Source organism: Bufo bufo, chromosome 6 (assembly GCF_905171765.1).
Source record: "Bufo bufo chromosome 6, aBufBuf1.1, whole genome shotgun sequence".
Taxonomy (NCBI): domain Eukaryota; kingdom Metazoa; phylum Chordata; class Amphibia; order Anura; family Bufonidae; genus Bufo; species Bufo bufo.
Genome location: NC_053394.1, coordinates 96,704,174 through 96,711,696, shown reverse-complemented (window position 1 = coordinate 96,711,696; position 7,523 = coordinate 96,704,174). Strand labels below are relative to the sequence as shown.

General features: G+C 39.8%; 1 protein-coding gene across 1 annotated transcript in view; it reads left to right on the top strand.

The window, feature by feature from the left end:
• The first annotated feature begins 5,747 nt into the window (after positions 1–5,747).
• Positions 5,748–7,523, top strand: part of RHOBTB1 (Rho related BTB domain containing 1) — a 129,572-nt gene continuing 127,796 nt past the window's right edge. Inside the window, exon 1 of the mRNA XM_040439092.1 lies at positions 5,748–5,821. The gene's annotated coding sequence lies outside the window, so the exon portion shown is untranslated. The remainder of the gene's footprint in view (positions 5,822–7,523) is intronic.

Genomic DNA, 7,523 nt, shown 5'->3' with positions numbered 1-7,523 from the left:
AATACCTTGAGGGGTGTACTTTCTTAGATGGAGTCACTTTTATGGAATTTCTATTCTAGGGGTGCAACGAGGGGCTAGAAATGGGACATGGTATAAACAAAACCAGTCCTGCAAAATCTGCCTTGCAAAAACCATATGGCGTTCCCCTCCTTCTATGTCCTACGGTTTGGCCAAACAGTAGTTTACGACCACAAATGGGGTGTTTCTGCAAACAACAGAATCAGGGCAACCCATATTGAGTTTTGTTTGGCAGTTAACCCTTGCTTTGTTCCTGGAAAAAATGGATTATATTGGAAATCTTTCCAAAAAATCGAAATTCTTAAATTTTATGTCCATTTGCCATGAAGTCTTGTAGAAAACCTAAAGGGTTAACAAAGTTTGTAAAATCAGTTTTGAATACCTTGAGGGGTGTAGTTTCTAAAATGGGGTCATTTTTGGGTGGTTTCTATTACGTAAGCCTCACAAAGTGACTTCAGACCTGAACTGGTCCATAGAAAGTGGGATTTGGAAAATTTCGGAAAAATTACAAAATTTGCTTCTGAACTTCTAAGCTATGTAACATCCCCAAAAAATAAAATGACATTCCCAAAATGATACAAACATGAAGTAGACATATGGGGAATGTAAAGTCATCAACATTTTTGGGGGTATTACTATGTATTACAGAAGTAGAGAAACTGAAACTTTGAAATTTGCTAATTTTTACAAATTTTTGGTAAATTTGGTATTTTTTTGTGCAAAAAAAATTACTTTTTTGACCCAATTTTAGCAGTGTCATGTCATGAAGTACAATATGTGACGAAAAAACTATCTCAGAACGGCCTGGGTAAGTCAAAGCGTTTTAAAGTTATCAGCACTTAAAGTGACACTGGTCAGATTTGCAAAAAATGGCCAAGTCCTTAAGGTGAAATAGGGCTGAGTCCTTAAGGGGTTAAGGGGTGTAGTTTCCAAAATGGGGTTACTTTTGAGGGTTTCCACTGTAGGGGTACGTCAGGGTCACTTTATGTACAAAATGGTGCATAAAAACCATTCTAGCGAAATCTGCCTCCAAAATCCATATGGCGCTCCTTTCCTTCTGACCATTGCCACGTGACCATAGAGCAGTTTACCACAACATATGGGGTATTTCTGTAAACTGCAAAATTAGAGTAATATATATTGAAAAATGCATACAATGGAGGATGTCGGCAGCGGACCACATGCACCACAAAAACATCCTACACAAGATGGAATAATGTGTGGATGAGAATATAAAAATTCATAAATCACTGCAAAAGGTGCACCACAATAATATGCTACTGACAATACTGGCCAAACCCTCACGCTGATGTTAAAAACTGAGACTTTGGCCAATATATTCCAGTCAGAATACAGCGAATCACATGCGGAGGGATTGCACTTCCTCCCATTTAGGCCACTTCATTCTGTGATTTTTTTCTTGATATACAGTACAGACCAAAAGTTTGGACACACCTTCTCATTCAAAGAGTTTTCTTTATTTTCATGACTATGAAGGCATCAAAACTATGAATTAACACATGTGGAATTACAGTCTTGAAGGAGTTCCCAGAGATGCTTAGCACTTGTTGGCCCTTTTGCCTTCACTCTGCGGTCCAGCTCACCCCAAACCATCTCAATTGGGTTCAGGTCCGGTGACTGTGGAGGCCAGGTCATCTGGCGCAGCACCCCATCACTCTCCTTCATGGTCAAATAGCCCTTACTTTCAAAGTTTTCCCAATTTTTCGGCTGACTGACTGACCTTCATTTCTTAAAGTAATGATGGCCACTCGTTTTTCTTTACTTAGCTGCTTTTTTCTTGCCATAATACAAATTCTAACAGTCTATTCAGTAGGACTATCAGCTGTGTATCCACCTGACTTCTCCTCAATGCCACTGATGGTCCCAACCCCATTTATAAGGCAAGAAATCCCACTTATTAAACCTGATAGGGCACACCTGTGAAGTGAAAACCATTTCAGGGGACTACCTCTTGAAGCTCATCAAGAGAATGCCAAGAGTGTGCAAAGCAGTAATCAAAGCAAAAGGTGGCTACTTTGAAGAACCTAGAATATGACATATTTTCAGTTGTTTCACACTTGTTTGTTATGTATATAATTCGACATGTGTTAATTCATAGTTTTGATGCCTTCAGTGTGAATCTACAATTTTCATTGTCATGAAAATAAAAACTCTTTGAATGAGAAGGTGTGTCCAAACTTTTGGTCTGTACTGTATATGGAATGTGCCATACTTTATCGTTGGTAACATTCTGTGCACCTGGTAGCCTGTGTTACATGGCCTGTTATAGGTGGGGCTCACAGCCTCCTCCTACCCTCCCATTGTATTAGTGATCTTACTATAGAGGTATGTGGGAGTTGTACCTCAGTACCTATGGGACTGTGTTCACACACTATAGGTAGGTTAGCAGTGGGACCCATACCACACTGAGAATATTTTGCTGTTAACCCTTGCTGTGTTGCAAGAAAAAAATTAAGCATAAAAAAATCTACCAAAAAAGTTACATTTTGAAATTTCACCTCCATTTTCCGTTAATACCTCAAGGGTAAACAAAGTTTGTAACATCAGTTTTGAATCATTTGAAGGGTGTAGTTTCTAAAATGGGGTCATTTATGTGTGGTTTCCATTATGTAAGCCCCTCAAAATCACTTTAAAACTGAATTGGTGCTTAAAAAAATGGTTTTGGAAATTTTGTTGAAAATTTGAAAAATAGCTTCTAAACTTCTAAGCCTTCTAACGTCCTAAAAAAATAAAATGACATTTACAAAATTATGCCAACATAAAGCAGACATATGGGGAATGTTGATTGATGAACCATTTTATGAAGTATTACTATCTGTCTTAAAAGTAGAGAAATTCTAATTTGAATTTTTACTAATTTTTGGTAAATTTGGGATTATTTTATAAATAAAGGTGAAATATATTGACTCAGATTTACCACTGTCATGAAGCACAATGTGTCACGAGAAAACAATCTCAGAATGGCTTGGATAAGTAAAAGCGTTCCAAACAAAGTTATTACCACATAAAGTGACATGTCAGATTAGCAAAAATCAGCCTGGGATTTAAGGTGAAATGTGGGCAGGTACGGAAAGGGTTAAGTTTGGTATTCAGTCATAAACAGCTGCTGGGGATTATGAATATGTGTCCTGACTCTGTACTTTGGTGCTTTGTACCTGATTTTTGGCCTTCTGGTTAACCTTCTGTGTACTGACCATTGCTTGTTTTCTTGATTAATCCCTCATCTGTTGAATTGTCTTCTACTGATTATCCTGGTATTCTGGCCGTGGAAAGTCTCTGGATTAACCCCTTATCTGATGTTTGGGACCCTGATTGTCTACTATTCTTTTAACCCTGATCATTTTGGGTGTGCTTCTAGCAAGCTTGCATCTGTTTTCCTCCTTACACTGCAGATGTATAATGAATGGTTCCTTATCAGCTAAGTCAAACTGCCCTTAAGGCCGGCTCTGGTGAAGGATCTAGGGGTAGCCTTAGCTTTCTACCTACCAAAGTGGTTAATAAAGACTGGTAGTGGTTTTGGATGGTGACCATAGTATTTCCTTAAACATTAGCCATTACCAGCGCTGCTGCTGCATGTATTCTGTTCTGTTCAGTCCATGTTATCATAGATGCAACTAATATATTTGCTGGCTGAAGGAAAAAGTAAAGGTGGCCATACACATAAGACAGAACTAGGTTGATGCTTGAACAACCATTGAACAATCATCTCGTGAATCATGGTTTCGATGACACAGCAATAAACATTTTAGTTCATATTGGCTGTTTTGGTCATTCAAACTGACCACACATTTCAATGACACCGGATGAAGAATGAACAATCTCTCTGGAAACATTCTTTCAAAAAAATGATCTTTTATCTACGAACAATCTTTGTCTGAATGACGGATCTATTGTCCAACTTTCGGACGAAAATTTCAAATAGCACCAACTTCCTTTCAGAGGACTATGGTCTATCATTAATTGACTAAAAAGAGTGCTCATTGTTGAATTTCTCCTAACAAACCATTGTTTTGTTGAAATCGTCTGTTTTCACAACTAATGTGTATGGATACATTAAAATGCCCCCTCCGTTCCATACCAAAATTAGAGATCAGAAGTGCAAAGATGAATTATGTACCTTTAAAAATTCAGTCAAGAAAGAGTACCACCTGAGTCACCACATCGCCTAATAGATGCTGCATTGTTGCCTTTTATTTCTTATAATCTATTTGCTGAAAACTTTAAAGAGGACCTTTCATGGGTCCAGACATAAATAAGTAGGGGGTTGTGTAGGCCATAATTCATGGATGTAATATCGCTTTCTAGTGTGTCTGTCTGGCGCTCCGTTCCCCCGCTGTGGCCCCTATTCACTTTTCCCGCCTGATATGCTATTGAATAGCATCGGTACAGGGAGGAGAAGACTGCCCTGTTTCTCAATAGGCGTCTCCTTCTTCCAGGCTGTAGCGCTGTCCAATCACAGCGGAGAGCAATATTACATCCATGAATTATGCCCTACACAACCTCCTACTTATTTCATAATGTTTGGACCCATGAAAGGTCCTCTTTAAAGAGGTTGTGCACCTTTGGGGGGGGGGGGTTGGCAAACCCACCCCACCTTTTTGGGCAAACCTGTAAAAAAAAAAAGGCATGCTACCCGCTCCATCTCTTCCTGACCTCAGCGCTCCGCTGTGCTCACAGGATGTAAATTTGCATGGCTGCAGCGGTGAACTGTTTCCCTTGCATCACATGACCATTTCACATGAAGCAAGGGCACCTCATCACTGCGGACAGCAATCGGCTGCAGTAAAATCGAAATGGACGTTTATATCCTGGGAGCACAGCGGAGCAGGCGAGGCCGGGAAGAGAAGGAATTGGAAGCTATTGTTGGAATGAAGGTAAGTATGCTTCCCTTCACAGGTCTGCCCAATAGGAAGGGGGAGTTGCCAACCCCCCCCCCCTTCCTTCTCCAAAGGTGCACAATCCATTTGAAGCCATGTTCCCAAGCAACCTATTTTATCCAAAGAAAACTGATCTGAAATCGGAGAATATATCTGCATGTGTTACAATGCACGTTTCATATGAATTTGACCTATGGCAGTGATGGCTATTACCTTCGGTACTCCAGCTGTGGTGAAACTACGACTCCCAGCATGCTCCATTCATTTCTATGGAGTTCTAAGAACAGGGGGCATCTTGGGAGTCATAGTTTTACCACAGCTGGAGTTCCAGAGGTTAGCCATCACAGACCTATGGCATAACAGTGGCAGGAAGAATCTGCAGCAGGTCATGCTAGTGAATAAAAACCCACGCATGCCCCTATTTACACGACTTTTATTCTTCTTCAGGCAGCATTTTTGCATTGGTATTATAAATCCAATGTGCGTGTGTGCACTTGTGTGTATTTGTTACTAAATCCTGTAATCGGTATAATTCATACAATTATTTTTAGAACAGCCATGCTATTTCACGTTGGGGAAACATGCTGAGCATAAGCACTTCTACTAATGGTACGGTTAGCAGATCACATCAGGTGACAGGCTGCTTGTTTGCTAGGCAGAGACCTAATTATACTCTAGTGAACAGTCTACTTTATCAACGATCCTGATAAAGTGCACGAGGCCAGCTGTGTTTACAAACTGTTTTGCAAGAGAAAATGAAATTGTAGGTGTGTTATGGGTGTGACACCCTCACAAGGGGCCTGGTCTAGACCGAGAAGGAGCTTGTATAGGGGAGGAAGTGTAAACAGGTGATATAGAGACAGATGGTGACTGCTGGGAGAGATCACTGCGACTTGTCACTCCAGGTATGGTTCCTATAAGCATTCTCTATGCAAAATGCACCTCCATAAGATCATTTGTTGTTGGCGGGTCAATAGTTTTGCACACAGGTTTGTATTTTGCACTTGTTTAATAGTTTTGAAGGACCAAATGGACTTTCTAGAAAGGAGCTGTTACTGCCCTGATAGCAATTTAACAGACTGGACCGATTAATTTTGCTAATTTTTCTAGTGTTTGCATTTCTGTGCAGACAGTTGTGGACAGTGCAAGGCACCTACAGTCACTTTGTGCATAGCCCATCCATAAAGCTGTCAGAATAGTGCATGCTGGTGGCTCTCCTCTAATCAGCTTCTCCCAGAGCAGTCTCGAAGGATAATGATTGGAGAAGAATAGCTGACAGACAAGGCTTTCCTTCTGCTGCCTCATCCAATTCAGCAGGATGGCTATAACAGCTTACAGTACAGAGGGAGCTCTCCACCTGCTGGTTTAAAGGGATTGTTTTATATGACAAGTCTTATCTGTCCTATTAGGTACCGAAAAGAGTTGTTTCTGCCCGGGAGAAGTCGACAGTGTCATCCATTAATTTGATTACGGTAGTTGCCTCGTAATAAGATATTTACAACTTTCCCAAGATGTAGTTTTTTGCAGGATCAGTATGAACTATTTCTGTCAGCCAGAACATAGATTGGGTTTCTCATTTCAAAAACATTTATTTATCGAAGCAGATTCAACTACATATGATATAATAAATATCACTTAATCAATGGTCTGTCCGATACCATTGTTATGTATGTATCAGTCTTCCTTAGATCACCTTGCTTATTGTAATAAGAGGAATTTTTTTTAACTGTATGTCCATAGAAAAAAAAAATAATTACGAATTTTTGTCTTTTTTTCTTTTTTTATACCATTGAAAGCTAAATACAAAATATTGTCTCTCTGTAAAAGTTAACACAGAGAGATAAAACTCAGGGATCCCATTCTTATTTTACTGCTGCTGTGAGGGAAAGATGTTTTCTGTTAAAGGTGTTGTGTCTCCAGCAAATACAGGTGAAACTCGAAAAATTGGAATATCGTGCAAAGTTCATTGATTTCAGTAATGCAACTTAAAAGGTGAAACTAACATATGAGATAGACTCATTACATGCAAAGCGAGATATTTCAAGCCTTTATTTGTTATAATTTGGATAATTACGGCTTACAGCTTATGAAACCCCAAAGTCACAATTTTGAGGTCCCCTTTGCTCAGGAGGTATGGATTAATTAGCTGACTAGAGTGTGACACTTTGAGCCTAGAATATTGAACCTTTTCACAAAATTCTAATTTTAAGCTGCATTAATGCAATTCCTTTTAATTTGCATTACTGAAATAAATGGACTTTTGCACGATATTCTAATTTTTCGAGTTTCACCTGTAGCATTTATCGCCGGCTAGATTCATTTTTCCATCACATTTTACACTGCTCGTTTCCATGTTTATGACCACCCTGTAATCCAGCAGTGTTGGTCGTGCTTGCACACTATAGAAAAAAGCACCAGCCTGTGTGAGCTCCCACAGTCCCGGCCACCAGAGAGGCTGGCACCTTTTCCTATAGCATGCAAGCACGGCCAGCGCTGCTGGATTGCAGGGTGGTCGTAACCATGGATACGAGCAGTGTATAATGCGATGGAAAATTGAATCTAGCCAGCAAAGGAAGCAATATGGATAATAATACATTAGTAAGTGTC